The following is a 23349-nucleotide window of genomic DNA, read 5'->3' as shown; positions in this document are numbered from 1 at the left end:
GATCCTATGGTAATTCTATTTCTAGTTTCTTTAAGGAAACTCCATACTGTTCTCCATAGTGACTGTATCAATTTACCTTCCCACTAATAGTGGAAGAGGGTTCCATTTGTGCACACCCTCCCCAGAATTTGTTGTTTGTAGATTTTCTGATGATGCCGATTCTAACAGGTGTGAGGTGATACCTCATTGTCGTTGTGATTTGCATTTCTCTAATAATTAGTGGTGTTGAGCAGCTTTTCATGTGCGTCTTGGCCGTCTCTGTGACTTCTTTGAAGAAACGTCTATTTAGATCTTCTGCCCATTTTTGTATTGGGTTGTTTGTTTTATTAATATTAAGCTGCGTGAGCAGTTTATATATGTTGGAGATTAAACCATTGTCCATTGATTCGTTTGCGAACGTTTTGGCCCATTCTGAGGGTTGCCTTTTTCCATTCCCGTTTTTTTTAACCAAAAAAGAAAGAAAGCAAAAGAAGCAGAACACTAATGTGCGTGAAATATGCCTCTTGAAACTGTCGTTTGGAAATATGGACCTCTTTTGAACTTTTTGGTCGATATATGACCCCAGGATTTGTTTTCAGGGCAGGTGTCATTTACAGGCCAGCAATGATTTGGAATATCCACTGACCATTAGCGCTGGGATTAAAGCTGCTGTTGTGTGAAGCGGCCACAAGGTGGCAGCAGTTCTCCCTTAGCAAATCTGCTTACTAGGGCAACAGAGCCTCAATGGAAGCCGTGTTCTAGATTGGAATTTAGAATGGAATGTGCCAGGAGAAAGCCCCTCAAGTTTGTCTCACTACTTCTTGTTCGTGTTTTTAATTTAATTTTTAATTTTTTATTACAGCAAGTTTGATTACATCGTTTGGCTTGTTGTAGGTGTGCAAGATGTGGTTCTTTTACACATATACATATGTCTGTTCTTCCTGGGACCCTTTTCCCATGTACGTTATGACAGAATGTTGAGTAGTCTTCTCTTGGCATTCCGTAGGTCTTTGGTGATTATATATTTCACCTGTGATTGTATATGTCTCTTAACACCAATATCGTAATGAATCCAATCCTCACACTTTTCCATTGGTGAACCATAAGTTTGTTTAATGAATCTGTTATTGCCTTTCTCCGTGGAAATATCTGCCCTGGTATCCGTTTTTAGGTAACACCTATAAGTGATATCCTACGATATGTGTCTTTCACTTTCTGACTTACTACAAGTCACGTGATTACCTGTAGACTCATCTACGGGGCTGCAAATGGCATTGTGTCCTTTTTTTCCTTGGGTAATATTCTGTCTTAGCGAGGTCCATTTTCTGCAATGTGATTCCCTGAGGGCTGAGGATTAGCTGACCTGGGCAGCCTGACCCTGCCGGCAAGCCCTCCCCAGGTGTGCCTGGGTTGAGGTCAATAGAAACAGCACTCCAGGCAGCAATAGCCCCTGCAGCTGTGCCTGACACCATATTCTCTGCCCCGTCAGCAGTCTCGGGGCTGTGCTGGTGGGAGGGTGTGAGGGTCCACGGCTTTGTTGGTGGCCCGGTGTGAGTGGGGCTCTGCTGGACTTTCTGCAGGAGTTGCCAGGCTGCCACTTGTAAAGAAGAGGATGTGTCACCCATAACTTCCGCTGGAATTTCTCTCCGGGCTGAGGTGAGGAAGGAAAAAAAGGAGTGGGGGCCGGGACAGTAGGGGTATCTCAGGCAGGGAAATGGAAAGCTTCCAGAAGAGCGCCCGGGGCCAGGACCATCCTGGCTTGCCTGCAGGCACCAAGTTGGCCTGCGTGCTGTCGCTGGTGTGGCTCCACGACCCTTCCTCTAGGCTTTCAAGCCCTTGTACATATTCAGGTGTTTTACCTGGGAAGGGTGGGAACAGTTCAGCAACAGCTGGCCTGGGGCTCTGCTCACGTTTACTCACAGAGGCCCCGGCACGGTCCCCCAGCTTTGCAATGAGGACGCTCCTTGCGTGGAGGGGCCGGGCTGCTGGCTGTATGGGAGATGATTCCCCACCTCTGACCAATTTCAGAATTGTTTACCGCTGGAGCAAGTGCCCTGATAGGGTTTTCCTCTGTATAACTGCTGGGTTCAGGTTTTTTGTTTTCTTTTTTGGTTCAAGTTAGAATTCATTCATCTTTTATGTATTTACTGATATAAGCATGGAAATAATTCATTCATAGAAATACATCTGTGTGAAGGGAAGAACTTTTTTCTGTTTTATTTTTAAATTTCATTTCTAAAATTTTGAAGTTTAATTATATTTATTTTTCTATACAGCAGGTTATTATTAGTTATCTATTTTATTCATATACATATATACAGGTCAATACCTATCTCCCAACTCATCTGACCACCAACACCCCATGGCTTCCCCCACTTGGTGTCCATACGTTTGTTCTCTACCTCTGTTTCTCTATTTCTGCCCTGCAAACCTGTTCATCTGTACCATATATCTAGGTTCCACATACATGCATTAATACAGAATATTTGTTTTGCTCTTTCTGACTTACTTCATTCTGTATGAAAGTCTCTAGATCCACCGACTTCTCTACAAATAACCCAGTTTCATTCCTTTTCATGGCTGAGTCATATCCCATTTTATATATGTACCACATCTTTATCCATTCGTGTGTCTGTGGGCATTTAGGTTGCTTCCATTACCTGGCTATTGTAAATAGTACTGCAATGAACATTGTGGTGAATGTGTGTTTTTGATTTATGGTTTTCTCTGGGTATATGCCCAGAAAAGGGATTGCTGGATCCTATGGTAATTCTATTTCTAGTTTCTTTAAGGAAACTCCATACTGTTCTCCATAGTGACTGTATCAATTTACCTTCCCACCAATAGTGGAAGAGGGTTCCTTTTGTCCACACCCTCCCCAGAATTTGTTGTTTGTAGATTTTCTGATGATGCCGATTCTAACAGGTGTGAGGTGATACCTCATTGTCGTTTTGATTTGCATTTCTCTAATAATTAGTGGTGTTGAGCAGCTTTTCATGTGCGTCTTAGCCGTCTCTGTGACTACTTTGAAGAAACGTCTATTTAGATCTTCTGCCCATATTTGTATTAGGGTTGTTTGTTTTATTAATATTAAGCTGCGTGAGCTGTTTATATATATTGGAGATTAAACCTTTGTCCATTGATTCATTTGCGAACGTTTTCGCCCATTCTGAGGGTTGCCTTTTTCCATTCCCGTTGTTTTTAACCAAAAAAGAAAGAAAGCAAAAGAAGCAGAACACTAATGTGCGTGAAATATTCCTCTTGAAACTGTCGTTTTGAAATATGGACGTCTTTTGAACTTTTTGGTCGATACATGACCCCAGGATTTGTTTTCAGGGCAGGTGTCATTTACAGGCCTGCAATGATTTGGAATATCCACTGACCATTAGCGCTGGGATTAAAGCTGCTGTTGTGTGAAGCGGCCACAAGGTGGCAGCAGTTCTCCCTTAGCAAATCTGCTTACTAGGGCAACAGAGCCTCAATGGAAGCCGTGTTCTAGATTGGAATTTAGAATGGAATGTGCCAGGAGAAAGCCCCTCAAGTTTGTCTCACTACTTCTTGTTCGTGTTTTTAATTTAATTTTTAATTTTTTATTACAGCAAGTTTGATTACATCGTTTGGCTTGTTGTAGGTGTGCAAGATGTGGTTCTTTTACGCATGTACATATGTCTGTTCTTCCTGGGACCCTTTTCCCATGTACGTTATGACAGAATGTTGAGTAGTCTTCTCTTGGCATTCCGTAGGTCTTTGGTGATTATATATTTCACCTGTGTTTGTATATGTCTCTTAACACCAATATCGTAATGAATCCAATCCTCACACCTTTCCATTGGTGAACCATAAGTTTGTTTAATGAATCTGTGATTGCCCTTTTCCGTGGAAATATCTGCCCTGGTATCCGTTTTTAGGTAACACCTATAAGTGATATCCTACGATATGTGTCTTTCACTTTCTGACTTACTACAAGTCACGTGATTACCTGTAGACTCATCTACAGGGCTGCAAATGGCATTGTGCCCTTTTTTTCCTTGGCTAATATTCTGTCTTAGCGAGGTCCATTTTCTGCAATGTGATTCCCTGAGGGCTGAGGATTAGCTGACCTGGGCAGCCTGACCCTGCCGGCAAGCCCTCCCCAGGTGTGCCTGGGTTGAGGTCAATAGAAACAGCACTCCAGGCAGCAATAGCCCCTGCAGCTGTGCCTGACTCCATATTCTCTGCCCCGTCAGCAGTCTCGGGGCTGTGCTGGTGGGAGGGTGTGAGGGTCCATGGCTTTGTTGGTGGCCCGGTGTGAGTGGGGCTCTGCTGGACTTTCTGCAGGAGTTGCCAGGCTGCCACTTGTAAAGAAGAGGATGTGTCACCCATAACTTCCGCTGGAATTTCTCTCCGGGCTTAGGTGAGGAAGGAAAAAAAGGAGTGGGGGCCGGGACAGGAGGGGTATCTCAGGCAGGGAAATGGAAAGCTTCCAGAAGAGCGCCCGGGGCCAGGACCATCCTGGCTGGCCTGCAGGCACCAAGTTGGCCTGCGTGCTGTCGCTGGTGTGGATCCACGACCCTTCCTCTAGGCTTTCAAGCCCTTGTACATATTCAGGTGTTTTACCTGGGAAGGGTGGGAACAGTTCAGCAACAGCTGGCCTGGGGCTCTGCTCACGTTTACTCACAGAGGCCTCGGCACGTTCCCCCAGCTTTGCAATGAGGATGCTCCTTGAGTGGGGGGGCCGGGCTGCTGGCTGTATGGGAGATGATTCCCCACCTCTGACCAATTTCAGAATTGTTTACCGCTGGAGCAAGTGCCCTCATAGGGTTTTCCTCTGTATAACTGCTGGGTTCAGGTTTTTTTTTTCTTTTTGGGTTCAAGTTAGAATTTATTCATCTTTTATGTATTTATTGATATAAGCATGGAAATAATTCATTCATATAAATACATCTGTGTGAAGGGAAGAACTTTTTTCTGTTTTATTTTTAAATTTTATTTCTAAAAATTTTGAAGTTTAATTATATTTATTTTTCTATACAGCAGGTTATTATTGATTATTTATTTTATTCATATATATATATACAGGTCAATACCTATCTCCCAACTCATCTGACCACAACACCCCATGGCTTCCCCGACTTGGTGTCCATACGTTTGTTCTCTACCTCTGTTTCTCTATTTCTGCCCTGCAAACCTGTTCATCTGTACCATATATCTAGGTTCCACATACATGCATTAATACAGAATATTTGTTTTGCTCTTTCTGACTTACTTCATTCTGTATGACATTCTCTAGATCCACCGACTTCTCTACAAACAACCCAGTTTCATTCCTTTTCATGGCTGAGTCATATCCCATTTTATATATGTACCACATCTTTATCCATTCGTCTGTCTGTGGGCATTTAGGTTGCTTCCATTACCTGGCTATTGTAAATAGTGCTGCAATGAACATTGTGGTGAATGTGTGTTTTTGATTTATGGTTGTCTCTGGGTATATGCCCAGAAGTGGGATTGCTGGATCCTATGGTAATTCTATTTCAAGTTTCTTTAAGGAAACTCCATACTCTTCTCCATAGTGACTGTAACAATTTACCTTCCCACCAATAGTGGAAGAGGGTTCCTTTTGTCCACAACCTCCCCAGAATTTGTTGTTTGTAGATTTTCTGATGATGCCGATTCTAACAGGTGTGAGGTGATACCTCATTGTCGTTTTGATTTGCATTTCTCTAATAATTAGTGGTGTTGAGCAGCTTTTCATGTGCGTCTTAGCCGTCTCTGTGACTACTTTGAAGAAACGTCTATTTAGATCTTCTGCCCATATTTGTATTAGGGTTGTTTGTTTTATTAATATTAAGCTGCGTGAGCTGTTTATATATATTGGAGATTAAACCTTTGTCCATTGATTCATTTGCGAACGTTTTCGCCCATTCTGAGGGTTGCCTTTTTCCATTCCCGTTGTTTTTAACCAAAAAAGAAAGAAAGCAAAAGAAGCAGAACACTAATGTGCGTGAAATATTCCTCTTGAAACTGTCGTTTTGAAATATGGACGTCTTTTGAAATTTTTGGTCGATATATGACCCCACGATTTGTTTTCAGGGCAGGTGTCATTTACAGGCCTGCAATGATTTGGAATATCCACTGACCATTAGCGCTGGGATTAAAGCTGCTGTTGTGTGAAGCGGCCACAAGGTGGCAGCAGTTCTCCCTTAGCAAATCTGCTTACTAGGGCAACAGAGCCTCAATGGAAGCCGTGTTCTAGATTGGAATTTAGAATGGAATGTGCCAGGAGAAAGCCCCTCAAGTTTGTCTCACTACTTCTTGTTCGTGTTTTTAATTTAATTTTTAATTTTTTATTACAGCAAGTTTGATTACATCGTTTGGCTTGTTGTAGGTGTGCAAGATGTGGTTCTTTTACACATATACATATGTCTGTTCTTCCTGGGACCCTTTTCCCATGTACGTTATGACAGAATGTTGAGTAGTCTTCTCTTGGCATTCCGTAGGTCTTTGGTGATTATATATTTCACCTGTGTTTGTATATGTCTCTTAACACCAATATCGTAATGAATCCAATCCTCACACCTTTCCATTGGTGAACCATAAGTTTGTTTAATGAATCTGTGATTGCCCTTCTCCGTGGAAATATCTGCCCTGGTATCCGTTTTTAGGTAACACCTGTAAGTGATATCCTACGATATGTGTCTTTCACTTTCTGACTTACTACAAGTCACGTGATTACCTGTAGACTCATCTACGGGGCTGCAAATGGCATTGTGTCCGGTTTTTCCTTGGCTAATATTCTGTCTTAGCGAGGTCCATTTTCTGCAATGTGATTCCCTGAGGGCTGAGGATTAGCTGACCTGGGCAGCCTGACCCTGCCGGCAAGCCCTCCCCAGGTGTGCCTGGGTTGAGGTCAATAGAAACAGCACTCCAGGCAGCAATAGCCCCTGCAGCTGTGCCTGACTCCATATTCTCTGCCCCGTCAGCAGTCTCGGGACTGTGCTGGTGGGAGGGTGTGAGGGTCCACGGCTTTGTTGGTGGCCCGGTGTGAGTGGGGCTCTGCTGGACTTTCTGCAGGAGTTGCCAGGCTGCCACTTGTAAAGAAGAGGATGTGTCACCCATAACTTCCGCTGGAATTTCTCTCCGGGCTGAGGTGAGGAAGGAAAAAAAGGAGTGGGGGCCGGGACAGGAGGGGTATCTCAGGCAGGGAAATGGAAAGCTTCCAGAAGAGCGCCCGGGGCCAGGACCATCCTGGCTGGCCTGCAGGCACCAAGTTGGCCTGCGTGCTGTCGCTGGTGTGGCTCCACGGCCCTTCCACTAGGCTTTCAAGCCCTTGTACATATTCAGGTGTTTTACCTGGGAAGGGTGGGAACAGTTCAGCAACAGCTGGCCTGGGGCTCTGCTCACGTTTACTCACAGAGGCCCCGGCACGGTCCCCCAGCTTTGCAATGAGGACGCTCCTTGCGTGGAGGGGCCGGGCTGCTGGCTGTATGGGAGATGATTCCCCACCTCTGACCAATTTCAGAATTGTTTACCGCTGGAGCAAGTGCCCTGATAGGGTTTTCCTCTGTATAACTGCTGGGTTCAGGTTTTTTGTTTTCTTTTTTGGTTCAAGTTAGAATTCATTCATGTTTTATGTATTTACTGATATAAGCATGGAAATAATTCATTCATAGAAATACATCTGTGTGAAGGGAAGAACTTTTTTCTGTTTTATTTTTAAATTTCATTTCTAAAATTTTGAAGTTTAATTATATTTATTTTTCTATACAGCAGGTTATTATTAGTTATCTATTTTATTCATATACATATATACAGGTCAATACCTATCTCCCAACTCATCTGACCACCAACACCCCATGGCTTCCCCCACTTGGTGTCCATACGTTTGTTCTCTACCTCTGTTTCTCTATTTCTGCCCTGCAAACCTGTTCATCTGTACCATATATCTAGGTTCCACATACATGCATTAATACAGAATATTTGTTTTGCTCTTTCTGACTTACTTCATTCTGTATGACAGTCTCTAGATCCACCGACTTCTCTACAAACAACCCAGTTTCATTCCTTTTCATGGCTGAGTCATATTCCATTTTATATATGTACCACATCTTTATCCATTCGTCTGTCTGTGGGCATTTAGGTTGCTTCCATTACCAGGCTATTGTAAATAGTGCTGCAATGAACATTGTGGTGAATGTGTGTTTTTGATTTATGCTTTTCTTTGGGTATATGCCCAGAAGTGGGATTGCTGGATCCTATGGTAATTCTATTTCTAGTTTCTTTAAGGAAACTCCATACTGTTCTCCATAGTGACTGTATCAATTTACCTTCCCACTAATAGTGGAAGAGGGTTCCATTTGTCCACACCCTCCCCAGAATTTGTTGTTTGTAGATTTTCTGATGATGCCGATTCTAACAGGTGTGAGGTGATACCTCATTGTCGTTGTGATTTGCATTTCTCTAATAATTAGTGGTGTTGAGCAGCTTTTCATGTGCGTCTTGGCCGTCTCTGTGACTTCTTTGAAGAAACGTCTATTTAGATCTTCTGCCCATTTTTGTATTGGGTTGTTTGTTTTATTAATATTAAGCTGCGTGAGCAGTTTATATATGTTGGAGATTAAACCATTGTCCATTGATTCGTTTGCGAACGTTTTGGCCCATTCTGAGGGTTGCCTTTTTCCATTCCCGTTTTTTTTTTACCAAAAAAGAAAGAAAGCAAAAGAAGCAGAACACTAATGTGCGTGAAATATGCCTCTTGAAACTGTCGTTTTGAAATATGGACGTCTTTTGAAATTTTTGGTCGATATATGACCCCAGGATTTGTTTTCAGGGCAGGTGTCATTTACAGGCCTGCAATGATTTGGAATATCCACTGACCATTAGCGCTGGGATTAAAGCTGCTGTTGTGTGAAGCGGCCACAAGGTGGCAGCAGTTCTCCCTTAGCAAATCTGCTTACTAGGGCAACAGAGCCTCAATGGAAGCCGTGTTCTAGATTGGAATTTAGAATGGAATGTGCCAGGAGAAAGCCCCTCAAGTTTGTCTCACTACTTCTTGTTCGTGTTTTTAATTTAATTTTTAATTTTTTATTACAGCAAGTTTGATTACATCGTTTGGCTTGTTGTAGGTGTGCAAGATGTGGTTCTTTTACACATATACATATGTCTGTTCTTCCTGGGACCCTTTTCCCATGTACGTTATGACAGAATGTTGAGTAGTCTTCTCTTGGCATTCCGTAGGTCTTTGGTGATTATATATTTCACCTGTGTTTGTATATGTCTCTTAACACCAATATCGTAATGAATCCAATCCTCACACCTTTCCATTGGTGAACCATAAGTTTGTTTAATGAATCTGTGATTGCCCTTCTCCGTGGAAATATCTGCCCTGGTATCCGTTTTTAGGTAACACCTGTAAGTGATATCCTACGATATGTGTCTTTCACTTTCTGACTTACTACAAGTCACGTGATTACCTGTAGACTCATCTACGGGGCTGCAAATGGCATTGTGTCCGGTTTTTCCTTGGCTAATATTCTGTCTTAGCGAGGTCCATTTTCTGCAATGTGATTCCCTGAGGGCTGAGGATTAGCTGACCTGGGCAGCCTGACCCTGCCGGCAAGCCCTCCCCAGGTGTGCCTGGGTTGAGGTCAATAGAAACAGCACTCCAGGCAGCAATAGCCCCTGCAGCTGTGCCTGACTCCATATTCTCTGCCCAGTCAGCAGTCTCGGGACTGTGCTGGTGGGAGGGTGTGAGGGTCCACGGCTTTGTTGGTGGCCCGGTGTGAGTGGGGCTCTGCTGGACTTTCTGCAGGAGTTGCCAGGCTGCCACTTGTAAAGAAGAGGATGTGTCACCCATAACTTCCGCTGGAATTTGTCTCCGGGCTGAGGTGAGGAAGGAAAAAAAGGAGTGGGGGCCGGGACAGGAGGGGTATCTCAGGCAGGGAAATGGAAAGCTTCCAGAAGAGCGCCCGGGGCCAGGACCATCCTGGCTGGCCTGCAGGCACCAAGTTGGCCTGCGTGCTGTCGCTGGTGTGGCTCCATGGCCCTTCCTCTAGGCTTTCAAGCCCTTGTACATATTCAGGTGTTTTACCTGGGAAGGGTGGGAACAGTTCAGCAACAGCTGGCCTGGGGCTCTGCTCACGTTTACTCACAGAGGCCCCGGCACGGTCCCCCAGCTTTGCAATGAGGACGCTCCTTGCGTGGAGGGGCCGGGCTGCTGGCTGTATGGGAGATGATTCCCCACCTCTGACCAATTTCAGAATTGTTTACCGCTGGAGCAAGTGCCCTGATAGGGTTTTCCTCTGTATAACTGCTGGGTTCAGGTTTTTTGTTTTCTTTTTTGGTTCAAGTTAGAATTCATTCATCTTTTATGTATTTACTGATATAAGCATGGAAATAATTCATTCATAGAAATACATCTGTGTGAAGGGAAGAACTTTTTTCTGTTTTATTTTTAAATTTCATTTCTAAAATTTTGAAGTTTAATTATATTTATTTTTCTATACAGCAGGTTATTATTAGTTATCTATTTTATTCATATACATATATACAGGTCAATACCTATCTCCCAACTCATCTGACCACCAACACCCCATGGCTTCCCCCACTTGGTGTCCATACGTTTGTTCTCTACCTCTGTTTCTCTATTTCTGCCTTGCAAACCTGTTCATCTGTACCATATATCTAGGTTCCACATACATGCATTAATACAGAATATTTGTTTTGCTCTTTCTGACTTACTTCATTCTGTATGACAGTCTCTAGATCCACCGACTTCTCTACAAACAACCCAGTTTCATTCCTTTTCATGGCTGAGTCATATTCCATTTTATATATGTACCACATCTTTATCCATTCGTCTGTCTGTGGGCATTTAGGTTGCTTCCATTACCAGTCTATTGTAAATAGTGCTGCAATGAACATTGTGGTGAATGTGTGTTTTTGATTTATGCTTTTCTTTGGGTATATGCCCAGAAGTGGGATTGCTGGATCCTATGGTAATTCTATTTCTAGTTTCTTTAAGGAAACTCCATACTGTTCTCCATAGTGACTGTATCAATTTACCTTCCCACTAATAGTGGAAGAGGGTTCCATTTGTCCACACCCTCCCCAGAATTTGTTGTTTGTAGATTTTCTGATGATGCCGATTCTAACAGGTGTGAGGTGATACCTCATTGTCGTTGTGATTTGCATTTCTCTAATAATTAGTGGTGTTGAGCAGCTTTTCATGTGCGTCTTGGCCGTCTCTGTGACTTCTTTGAAGAAACGTCTATTTAGATCTTCTGCCCATTTTTGTATTGGGTTGTTTGTTTTATTAATATTAAGCTGCGTGAGCAGTTTATATATGTTGGAGATTAAACCATTGTCCATTGATTCGTTTGCGAACGTTTTGGCCCATTCTGAGGGTTGCCTTTTTCCATTCCCGTTTTTTTTTACCAAAAAAGAAAGAAAGCAAAAGAAGCAGAACACTAATGTGCGTGAAATATGCCTCTTGAAACTGTCGTTTTGAAATATGGACGTCTTTTGAAATTTTTGGTCGATATATGACCCCAGGATTTGTTTTCAGGGCAGGTGTCATTTACAGGCCTGCAATGATTTGGAATATCCACTGACCATTAGCGCTGGGATTAAAGCTGCTGTTGTGTGAAGCGGCCACAAGGTGGCAGCAGTTCTCCCTTAGCAAATCTGCTTACTAGGGCAACAGAGCCTCAATGGAAGCCGTGTTCTAGATTGGAATTTAGAATGGAATGTGCCAGGAGAAAGCCCCTCAAGTTTGTCTCACTACTTCTTGTTCGTGTTTTTAATTTAATTTTTAATTTTTTATTACAGCAAGTTTGATTACATCGTTTGGCTTGTTGTAGGTGTGCAAGATGTGGTTCTTTTACACATATACATATGTCTGTTCTTCCTGGGACCCTTTTCCCATGTACGTTATGACAGAATGTTGAGTAGTCTTCTCTTGGCATTCCGTAGGGCTTTGGTGATTATATATTTCACCTGTGTTTGTATATGTCTCTTAACACCAATATCGTAATGAATCCAATCCTCACACCTTTCCATTGGTGAACCATAAGTTTGTTTAATGAATCTGTGATTGCCCTTCTCCGTGGAAATATCTGCCCTGGTATCCGTTTTTAGGTAACACCTGTAAGTGATATCCTACGATATGTGTCTTTCACTTTCTGACTTACTACAAGTCACGTGATTACCTGTAGACTCATCTACGGGGCTGCAAATGGCATTGTGTCCGGTTTTTCCTTGGCTAATATTCTGTCTTAGCGAGGTCCATTTTCTGCAATGTGATTCCCTGAGGGCTGAGGATTAGCTGACCTGGGCAGCCTGACCCTGCCGGCAAGCCCTCCCCAGGTGTGCCTGGGTTGAGGTCAATAGAAACAGCACTCCAGGCAGCAATAGCCCCTGCAGCTGTGCCTGACTCCATATTCTCTGCCCCGTCAGCAGTCTCGGGACTGTGCTGGTGGGAGGGTGTGAGGGTCCACGGCTTTGTTGGTGGCCCGGTGTGAGTGGGGCTCTGCTGGACTTTCTGCAGGAGTTGCCAGGCTGCCACTTGTAAAGAAGAGGATGTGTCACCCATAACTTCCGCTGGAATTTCTCTCCGGGCTGAGGTGAGGAAGGAAAAAAAGGAGTGGGGGCCGGGACAGGAGGGGTATCTCAGGCAGGGAAATGGAAAGCTTCCAGAAGAGCGCCCGGGGCCAGGACCATCCTGGCTGGCCTGCAGGCACCAAGTTGGCCTGCGTGCTGTCGCTGGTGTGGCTCCACGGCCCTTCCACTAGGCTTTCAAGCCCTTGTACATATTCAGGTGTTTTACCTGGGAAGGGTGGGAACAGTTCAGCAACAGCTGGCCTGGGGCTCTGCTCACGTTTACTCACAGAGGCCCCGGCACGGTCCCCCAGCTTTGCAATGAGGACGCTCCTTGCGTGGAGGGGCCGGGCTGCTGGCTGTATGGGAGATGATTCCCCACCTCTGACCAATTTCAGAATTGTTTACCGCTGGAGCAAGTGCCCTGATAGGGTTTTCCTCTGTATAACTGCTGGGTTCAGGTTTTTTGTTTTCTTTTTTGGTTCAAGTTAGAATTCATTCATGTTTTATGTATTTACTGATATAAGCATGGAAATAATTCATTCATAGAAATACATCTGTGTGAAGGGAAGAACTTTTTTCTGTTTTATTTTTAAATTTCATTTCTAAAATTTTGAAGTTTAATTATATTTATTTTTCTATACAGCAGGTTATTATTAGTTATCTATTTTATTCATATACATATATACAGGTCAATACCTATCTCCCAACTCATCTGACCACCAACACCCCATGGCTTCCCCCACTTGGTGTCCATACGTTTGTTCTCTACCTCTGTTTCTCTATTTCTGCCCTGCAAACCTGTTCATCTGTACCATATATCTAGGTTCCACATACATGCATTAATACAGAATATTTGTTTTGCTCTTTCTGACTTACTTCATTCTGTATGACAGTCTCTAGATCCACCGACTTCTCTACAAACAACCCAGTTTCATTCCTTTTCATGGCTGAGTCATATTCCATTTTATATATGTACCACATCTTTATCCATTCGTCTGTCTGTTGGCATTTAGGTTGCTTCCATTACCAGGCTATTGTAAATAGTGCTGCAATGAACATTGTGGTGAATGTGTGTTTTTGATTTATGCTTTTCTTTGGGTATATGCCCAGAAGTGGGATTGCTGGATCCTATGGTAATTCTATTTCTAGTTTCTTTAAGGAAACTCCATACTGTTCTCCATAGTGACTGTATCAATTTACCTTCCCACTAATAGTGGAAGAGGGTTCCATTTGTCCACACCCTCCCCAGAATTTGTTGTTTGTAGATTTTCTGATGATGCCGATTCTAACAGGTGTGAGGTGATACCTCATTGTCGTTGTGATTTGCATTTCTCTAATAATTAGTGGTGTTGAGCAGCTTTTCATGTGCGTCTTGGCCGTCTCTGTGACTTCTTTGAAGAAACGTCTATTTAGATCTTCTGCCCATTTTTGTATTGGGTTGTTTGTTTTATTAATATTAAGCTGCGTGAGCAGTTTATATATGTTGGAGATTAAACCATTGTCCATTGATTCGTTTGCGAACGTTTTGGCCCATTCTGAGGGTTGCCTTTTTCCATTCCCGTTTTTTTTTTACCAAAAAAGAAAGAAAGCAAAAGAAGCAGAACACTAATGTGCGTGAAATATGCCTCTTGAAACTGTCGTTTTGAAATATGGACGTCTTTTGAAATTTTTGGTCGATATATGACCCCAGGATTTGTTTTCAGGGCAGGTGTCATTTACAGGCCTGCAATGATTTGGAATATCCACTGACCATTAGCGCTGGGATTAAAGCGGCTGTTGTGTGAAATGGCCACAAGGTGGCAGCAGTTCTCCCTTAGCAAATCTGGTTACTAGGGCAACAGAGCCTCAGTGGAAGCCTGTTCTAGATTGGAATTTAGAATGGAATGTGCCAGGAGAAAGCCCCTCAAGTTTATCTCAATACTTCTTGTTCGTGTTTTTAATTTAATTTTTAATTTTTTATTACAGCAAGTTTGATTACAACGTTTGCTTGTTGTAGGTGTGCAAGATGTGGTTCTGTTACACATATACATATGTCTGTTCTTCCTGGGACCCTTTTCCCATGTACATTATGACAGAATGTTGAGTAGTCTTCTCTTGGCATTCCGTAGGTCTTTGGTGATTATATATTTCACCTGTGTTTGTATATGTCTCTTAACCCCAATATCGTAATGAATCCAATCCTCACACCTTTCCATTGGTGAACCATAAGTTTGTTTAATGAATCTGTGATTGCCCTTCTCCGTGGAAATATCTGCCCTGGTATCCGTTTTTAGGTAACAGCTATAAGTGATATCCTACGATATGTGTCTTTCACTTTCTGACTTACTACAAGTCACGTGCTTACCTGTAGACTCATCTACGGGGCTGCAAATGGCATTGTGCCCTTTTTTTCCTTGGCTAATATTCTGTCTTAGCGAGGTCCATTTTCTGCAATGTGATTCCCTGAGGGCTGAGGATTAGCTGACTTGGGCAGCCTGACCCTGCCGGCAAGCCCTCCCCAGGTGTGCGTGGGTTGAGGTCGATAGAAACAGCACTCCAGGCAGCAATAGCCCCTGCAGCTGTGCCTGATTCCATATTCTCTGCCCCGTCAGCAGTCTCGGGGCTGTGCTGGTGGGAGGGTGTGAGGGTCCACGGCTTTGTTGGTGGCCCGGTGTGAGTGGGGCTCTGCTGGACTTTCTGCAGGAGTTGCCAGGCTGCCACCTGTAAAGAAGAGGATGTGTCACCCATAACTTCCACTGGAATTTCTCTCCGGGCTGAGGTGAGGAAGGAAAAGAAGGAATGATGGCCGGGACAGGAGGGGTATATCAGGCAGGGAAATGGAAAGCTTCTAGAAGAGTGCCCGGGGCCAGGACCATCCTGGCTGGCCTGCAGGCACCAAGTTGGCCTGCCTGCTGTCGCTGGTGTGGCTCCACGGCCCTTCCTCTAGGCTTTCAAGCCCTTGTACATATTCAGGTGTTTTACCTGGGAAGGGTGGGAACAGTTCAGCAGCAGCTGGCCTGGGGCTCAGCTCACGTTTACTCACAGAGGCCTCGGCACGGTCCCCCAGCTTTGCAATGAGGATGCTCCTTGCGTGGGGGGGCCGGGCTGCTGGCTGTATGGGAGATGATTCCCTACCTCTGACCAATGTCAGAATTGTTTACCGCTGGAGCAAGTGCCCTGATAGGGTTTTCCTCTGTATAACTGCTGGGTTCAGGTTTTTTTTTTCTTTTTTGGTTCAAGTTAGAATTTATTCATCTTTTATGTATTTATTGATATAAGCATGGAAATAATTCATTCATAGAAATACATCTGTGTGAAGGGAAGAACTTTTTTTCTGTTTTATTTTTAAATTTCATTTCTAAAAATTTTGCAGTTTAATTATATTTATTTTTCTATACAGCAGGTTATTATTAGTTATCTATTTTATTCATATACATATATACAGGTCAATACCTATCTCCCAACTCATCTGACCACAACACCCCATGGCTTCCCCGACTTGGTGTCCATACGTTTGTTCTCTACCTCTGTTTCTCTATTTCTGCCCTGCAAACCTGTTCATCTGTACCATATATCTAGGTTCCACATACATGCATTAATACAGAATATTTGTTTTGCTCTTTCTGACTTACTTCATTCTGTATGACAGTCTCTAGATCCACCGACTTCTCTACAAATAACCCAGTTTCATTCCTTTTCATGGCTGAGTCATATCCCATTTTATGTATGTACCACATCTTTATCCATTCATCTGTCTGTGGGCATTTAGGTTGCTTCCATTACCTGGCTATTGTAAATAGTGCTGCAATGAACATTGTGGTGAATGTGTGTTTTTGATTTATGGTTGTCTCTGGGTATATGCCCAGAAGTGGGATTGCTGGATCCTATGGTAATTCTATTTCTAGTTTCTTTAAGGAAACTCCATACTCTTCTCCATAGTGACTGTATCAATTTACCTTCCCACCAATAGTGGAAGAGGGTTCCTTTTGTCCACACCCTCCCCAGAATTTGTTGTTTGTAGATTTTCTGATGATGCCGATTCTAACAGGTGTGAGGTGATACCTCATTGTCGTTTTGATTTGCATTTCTCTAATAATTAGTGGTGTTGAGCAGCTTTTCATGTGCGTCTTGGCCGTCTCTGTGACTTCTTTGAAGAAACGTCTATTTAGATCTTCTGCCCATTTTTGTATTGGGTTGTTTGTTTTATTAATATTAAGCTGCGTGAGCTGTTTATATATATTGGAGATTAAACCCTTGTCCATTGATTCGTTTGCGAACGTTTTCGCCCATTCTGAGGGTTGCCTTTTTCCATTCCCGTTTTTTTTTAACCAAAAAAGAAAGAAAGCAAAAGAAGCAGAACACTAATGTGCGTGAAATATGCCTCTTGAAACTGTCGTTTTGAAATATGGACGTCTTTTGAACTTTTTGGTCGATATATGACCCCAGGATTTGTTTTCAGGGCAGGTGTCATTTACAGGCCTGCAATGATTTGGAATATCCACTGACCAGTAGCGCTGGGATTAAAGCTGCTGTTGTGCGAAATGGCCACAAGGTGGCAGCAGTTCTCCCTTAGCAAATCTGGTTACCAGGGCAACAGAGCCTCAATGGAAGCGTGTTCTAGATTGGAATTTAGAATGGAATGTGCCAGGAGAAAGCCCCTCAAGTTTGTCTCACTACTTCTTGTTCGTGTTTTTAATTTAATTTTTAATTTTTTATTACAGCAAGTTTGATTACAACGTTTGCTTGTTGTAGGTGTGCAAGATGTGGTTCTTTTACACATATACATATGTCTGTTCTTCCTGGGACCCTTTTCCCATGTACGTTATGACAGAATGTTGAGTAGTCTTCTCTTGGCATTCCGTAGGTCTTTGGTGATTATATATTTCACCTGTGTTTGTATATGTCTCTTAACCCCAATATCGTAATGAATCCAATCCTCACACCTTTCCATTGGTGAACCATAAGTTTGTTTAATGAATCTGTGATTGCCCTTCTCCATGGAAATATCTGCCCTGGTATCCGTTTTTAGGTAACACCTATAAGTGATATCCTACGATATGTGTCTTTCACTTTCTGACTTACTACAAGTCACGTGCTTACCTGTAGACTCATCTACGGGGCTGCAAATGGCATTGTGCTCTTTTTTTCCTTGGCTAATATTCTGTCTTAGCGAGGTCCATTTTCTGCAATGTGATTCCCTGAGGGCTGAGGATTAGCTGACCTGGGCAGCCTGACCCTGCCGGCAAGCCATCCCCAGGTGTGCCTGGGTTGAGTTCAATAGAAACAGCACTCCAGGCAGCAATAGCCCCTGCAGCTGTGCCTGACTCCATATTCTCTGCCCCGTCAGCAGTCTCGGGGCTGTGCTGGTGGGAGGGTGTGAGGGTCCACGGCTTTGTTGGTGGCCCGGTGTGAGTGGGGCTCTGCTGGACATTCTGCAGGAGTTGCCAGGCTGCCACCTGTAAAGAAGAGGATGTGTCACCCATAACTTCCACTGGAATTTCTCTCCGGGCTGAGGTGAGGGAGGAAAAAAAGGAGTGGGGGCCGGGACAGGAGTGGTATCTCAGGCAGGGAAATGGAAAGCTTCCAGAAGAGCGCCCGGGGCCAGGACCATCCTGGCTGGCCTGCAGGCACCAAGTTGGCCTGCGTGCTGTCGCTGGTGTGGCTCCACGGCCCTTCCTCTAGGCTTTCAAGCCCTTGTACATATTCAGGTGTTTTACCTGGGAAGGGTGGGAACAGTTCAGCAGCAGCTGGCCTTGGGCTCAGCTCACGTTTACTCACAGAGGCCTCGGCACGGTCCCCTAGCTTTGCAATGAGGATTCTCCTTGCGTGGGGGGGCTGGGCTGCTGGCTGTATGGGAGATGATTCCCCACCTCTGACCAATGTCAGAATTGTTTACCGCTGGAGCAAGTGCCCTGATAGGGTTTTCCTCTGTATAACTGCTGGGTTCAGGTTTTTTTTTTCTTTTTTGGTTCAAGTTAGAATTTATTCATCTTTTATGTATTTATTGATATAAGCATGGAAATAATTCATTCATAGAAATACATCTGTGTGAAGGGAAGAACTTTTTTTCTGTTTTATATTTAAATTTCATTTCTAAAAATTTTGCAGTTTAATTATATTTATTTTTCTATACAGCAGGTTATTATTAGTTATCTATTTTATTCATATACATATATACAGGTCAATACCTATCTCCCAACTCATCTGACCACCATCACCCCATGGCTTCCCCCACTTGGTATCCATACGTTTGTTCTCTACCTCTGTTTCTCTATTTCTGCCCTGCAAACCTGTTCATCTGTACCATATATCTAGGTTCCACATACATGCATTAATACAGAATATTTGTTTTGCTCTTTCTGACTTACTTCATTCTGTATGACAGTCTCTAGATCCACCGACTTCTCTACAAATAACCCAGTTTCATTCCTTTTCATGGCTGAGTCATATCCCATTTTATGTATGTACCACATCTTTATCCATTCATCTGTCTGTGGGCATTTAGGTTGCTTCCATTACCTGGCTATTGTAAATAGTGCTGCAATGAACATTTTGGTGAATGTGTGTTTTTGATTTATGGTTGTCTCTGTGTATATGCCCAGAAGTGGGATTGCTGGATCCTATGGTAATTCTATTTCTAGTTTCTTTAAGGAAACTCCATACTGTTCTCCATAGTGACTGTATCAATTTACCTTCCCACCAATAGTGGAAGAGGGTTCCTTTTGTCCACACCCTCCCCAGAATTTGTTGTTTGTAGATTTTCTGATGCTGCCGATTCTAACAGGTGTGAGGTGATACCTCATTGTCGTTTTGATTTGCATTTCTCTAATAATTAGTGGTGTTGAGCAGCTTTTCATGTGCGTCTTGGCCGTCTCTGTGACTTCTTGGAAGAAACGTCTATTTAGATCTTCTGCCCATTTTTGTATTGGGTTGTTTGTTTTATTAATATTAAGCTGCGTGAGCTGTTTATATATATTGGAGATTAAACCCTTGTCCATTGATTCGTTTGCGAACGTTTTCGCCCATTCTGAGGGTTGCCTTTTTCCATTCCCGTTTTTTTTTTTAACCAAAAAAGAAAGAAAGCAAAAGAAGCAGAACACTAATGTGCGTGAAATATGCCTCTTGAAACTGTCGTTTTGAAATATGGACGTCTTTTGAACTATTTGGTCGATATATGACCCCAGGATTTGTTTTCAGGGCAGGTGTCATTTACAGGCCTGCAATGATTTGGAATATCCACTGACCAGTAGCGCTGGGATTAAAGCTGCTGTTGTGCGAAATGGCCACAAGGTGGCAGCAGTTCTCCCTTAGCAAATCTGGTTACTAGGGCAACAGAGCCTCAATGGAAGCCTGTTCTAGATTGGAATTTAGAATGGAATGTGCCAGGAGAAAGCCCCTCAAGTTTGTCTCACTACTTCTTGTTCGTGTTTTTAATTTAATTTTTAATTTTTTATTACAGCAAGTTTGATTACAACGTTTGCTTGTTGTAGGTGTGCAAGATGTGGTTCTGTTACACGTATACATATGTCTGTTCTTCCTGGGACCCTTTTCCCATGTACGTTATGACAGAATGTTGAGTAGTCTTCTCTTGGCATTCCGTAGGTCTTTGGTGATTATATATTTCACCTGTGTTTGTATATGTCTCTTAACCCCAATATCGTAATGAATCCAATCCTCACACCTTTCCATTGGTGAACCACAAGTTTGTTTAATGAATCTGTGATTGCCCTTCTCCGTGGAAATATCTGCACTGGTATCCGTTTTTAGGTAACACCTATAAGTGATATCCTACGATATGTGTCTTTCACTTTCTGACTTACTACAAGTCACGTGCTTACCTGTAGACTCATCTACGGGGCTGCAAATGGCATTGTGCCCTTTTTTTCCTTGGCTAATATTCTGTCTTAGCGAGGTCCATTTTCTGCAATGTGATTCCCTGAGGGCTGAGGATTAGCTGACCTGGGCAGCCTGACCCTGCCGGCAAGCCCTCCCCAGGTGTGCGTGGGTTGAGGTCGATAGAAACAGCACTCCAGGCAGCAATAGCCCCTGCAGCTGTGCCTGATTCCATATTCTCTGCCCCGTCAGCAGTCTCGAGGCTGTGCTGGTGGGAGGGTGTGAGGGTCCACGGCTTTGTTGGTGGCCCGGTGTGAGTGGGGCTCTGCTGGACTTTCTGCAGGAGTTGCCAGGCTGCCACCTGTAAAGAAGAGGATGTGTCACCCATAACTTCCACTGGAATTTCTCTCCGGGCTGAGGTGAGGAAGGAAAAAAAGGAATGATGGCCGGGACAGGAGGGGTATATCAGGCCGGGAATTGGAAAGCTTCTAGAAGAGTGCCGGGGCCAGGATCATCCTGGCTGGCCTGCAGGCACCTATTTGGCCTGCGTGCTGTCGCTGGTGTGGCTCCACGGCCCTTCCTCTAGGCTTTCAAGCCCTTTTACATATTCAGGTGTTTTACCTGGGAAGGGTGGGAACAGTTCAGCAGCAGCTGGCCTGGGGCTCAGCTCACGTTTACTCACAGAGGCCTCAGCACTGTCCCCCAGCTTTGCAATGAGGATGCTCCTTGCGTGGGGGGGCCGGGCTGCTGGCTGTATGGGAGATGATTCCCCACCTCTGACCAATGTCAGAATTGTTTACCGCTGGAGCAAGTGCCCTGATAGGGTTTTCCTCTGTATAACTGCTGGGTTCAGGTTTTTTTTTTTCTTTTTTGGTTCAAGTTAGAATTTATTCATCTTTTATGTATTTATTGATATAAGCATGGAAATAATTCATTCATAGAAATACATCTGTGTGAAGGGAAGAACTTTTTTCTGTTTTATTTTTAAATTTCATTTCTAAAAATTTTGCAGTTTAATTATATTTATTTTTCTATACAGCAGGTTATTATTAGTTATCTATTTTATTCATATACATATATATAGGTCAATACCTATCTCCCAACTCATCAGACCACCATCACCCCATGGCTTCCCCCACTTGGTGTCCATACGTTTGTTCTCTACCTCTGTTTCTCTATTTCTGCCCTGCAAACCTGTTCATCTGTACCATATATCTAGGTTCCACATACATGCATTAATACAGAATATTTGTTTTGCTCTTTCTGACTTACTTCATTCTGTATGACAGTCTCTAGATCCACCGACTTCTCTACAAATAACCCAGTGTCATTCCTTTTCATGGCTGAGTCATATCCCATTTTATGTATGTACCACATCTTTATCCATTCATCTGTCTGTGGGCATTTAGGTTGCTTCCATTACCTGGCTATTGTAAATAGTGCTGCAATGAACATTGTGGTGAATGTGTGTTTTTGATTTATGGTTGTCTCTGTGTATATGCCCAGAAGTGGGATTGCTGGATCCTATGGTAATTCTATTTCTAGTTTCTTTAAGGAAACTCCATACTGTTCTCCATAGTGACTGTATCAGTTTACCTTCCCACCAATAGTGGAAGAGGGTTCCTTTTGTCCACACCCTCCCCAGAATTTGTTGTTTGTAGATTTTCTGATGCTGCCGATTCTAACAGGTGTGAGGTGATACCTCATTGTCGTTTTGATTTGCATTTCTCTAATAATTAGTGGTGTTGAGCAGCTTTTCATGTGCGTCTTGGCCGTCTCTTTGACTTCTTTGAAGAAACGTCTATTTAGATCTTCTGCCCATTTTTGTATTGGGTTGTTTGTTTTATTAATATTAAGCTGCGTGAGTTGTTTATATATATGGCAGATTAAACCCTTGTCCATTGATTCGTTTGCGAACGTTTTCGCCCATTCTGAGGGTTGCCTTTTTCCATTCCCGTTTTTTTTTAACCAAAAAAGAAAGAAAGCAAAAGAAGCAGAACACTAATGTGCGTGAAATATGCCTCTTGAAACTGTCGTTTTGAAATATGGACGTCTTTTGAACTTTTTGGTCGATATATGACCCCAGGATTTGTTTTCAGGGCAGGTGTCATTTACAGGCCTGCAATGATTTGGAATATCCACTGACCAGTAGCGCTGGGATTAAAGCTGCTGTTGTGCGAAATGGCCACAAGGTGGCAGCAGTTCTCCCTTAGCAAATCTGGTTACTAGGGCAACAGAGCCTCAATGGAAGCCTGTTCTAGATTGGAATTTAGAATGGAATGTGCCAGGAGAAAGCCCCTCAAGTTTGTCTCACTACTTCTTGTTCGTGTTTTTAATTTAATTTTTAATTTTTTATTACAGCAAGTTTGATTACAACGTTTGCTTGTTGTAGGTGTGCAAGATGTGGTTCTGTTACACGTATACATATGTCTGTTCTTCCTGGGACCCTTTTCCCATGTACGTTATGACAGAATGTTGAGTAGTCTTCTCTTGGCATTCCGTAGGTCTTTGGTGATTATATATTTCACCTGTGTTTGTATATGTCTCTTAACCCCAATATCGTAATGAATCCAATCCTCACACCTTTCCATTGGTGAACCACAAGTTTGTTTAATGAATCTGTGATTGCCCTTCTCCGTGGAAATATCTGCACTGGTATCCGTTTTTAGGTAACACCTATAAGTGATATCCTACGATATGTGTCTTTCACTTTCTGACTTACTACAAGTCACGTGCTTACCTGTAGACTCATCTACGGGGCTGCAAATGGCATTGTGCCCTTTTTTTCCTTGGCTAATATTCTGTCTTAGCGAGGTCCATTTTCTGCAATGTGATTCCCTGAGGGCTGAGGATTAGCTGACCTGGGCAGCCTGACCCTGCCGGCAAGCCCTCCCCAGGTGTGCGTGGGTTGAGGTCGATAGAAACAGCACTCCAGGCAGCAATAGCCCCTGCAGCTGTGCCTGATTCCATATTCTCTGC

Source organism: Mesoplodon densirostris, chromosome 6 (genome assembly GCF_025265405.1).
Source record: "Mesoplodon densirostris isolate mMesDen1 chromosome 6, mMesDen1 primary haplotype, whole genome shotgun sequence".
NCBI classification, from domain to species: Eukaryota; Metazoa; Chordata; class Mammalia; order Artiodactyla; family Ziphiidae; genus Mesoplodon; species Mesoplodon densirostris.
Note: the sequence above shows the minus strand (reverse complement) of the source record.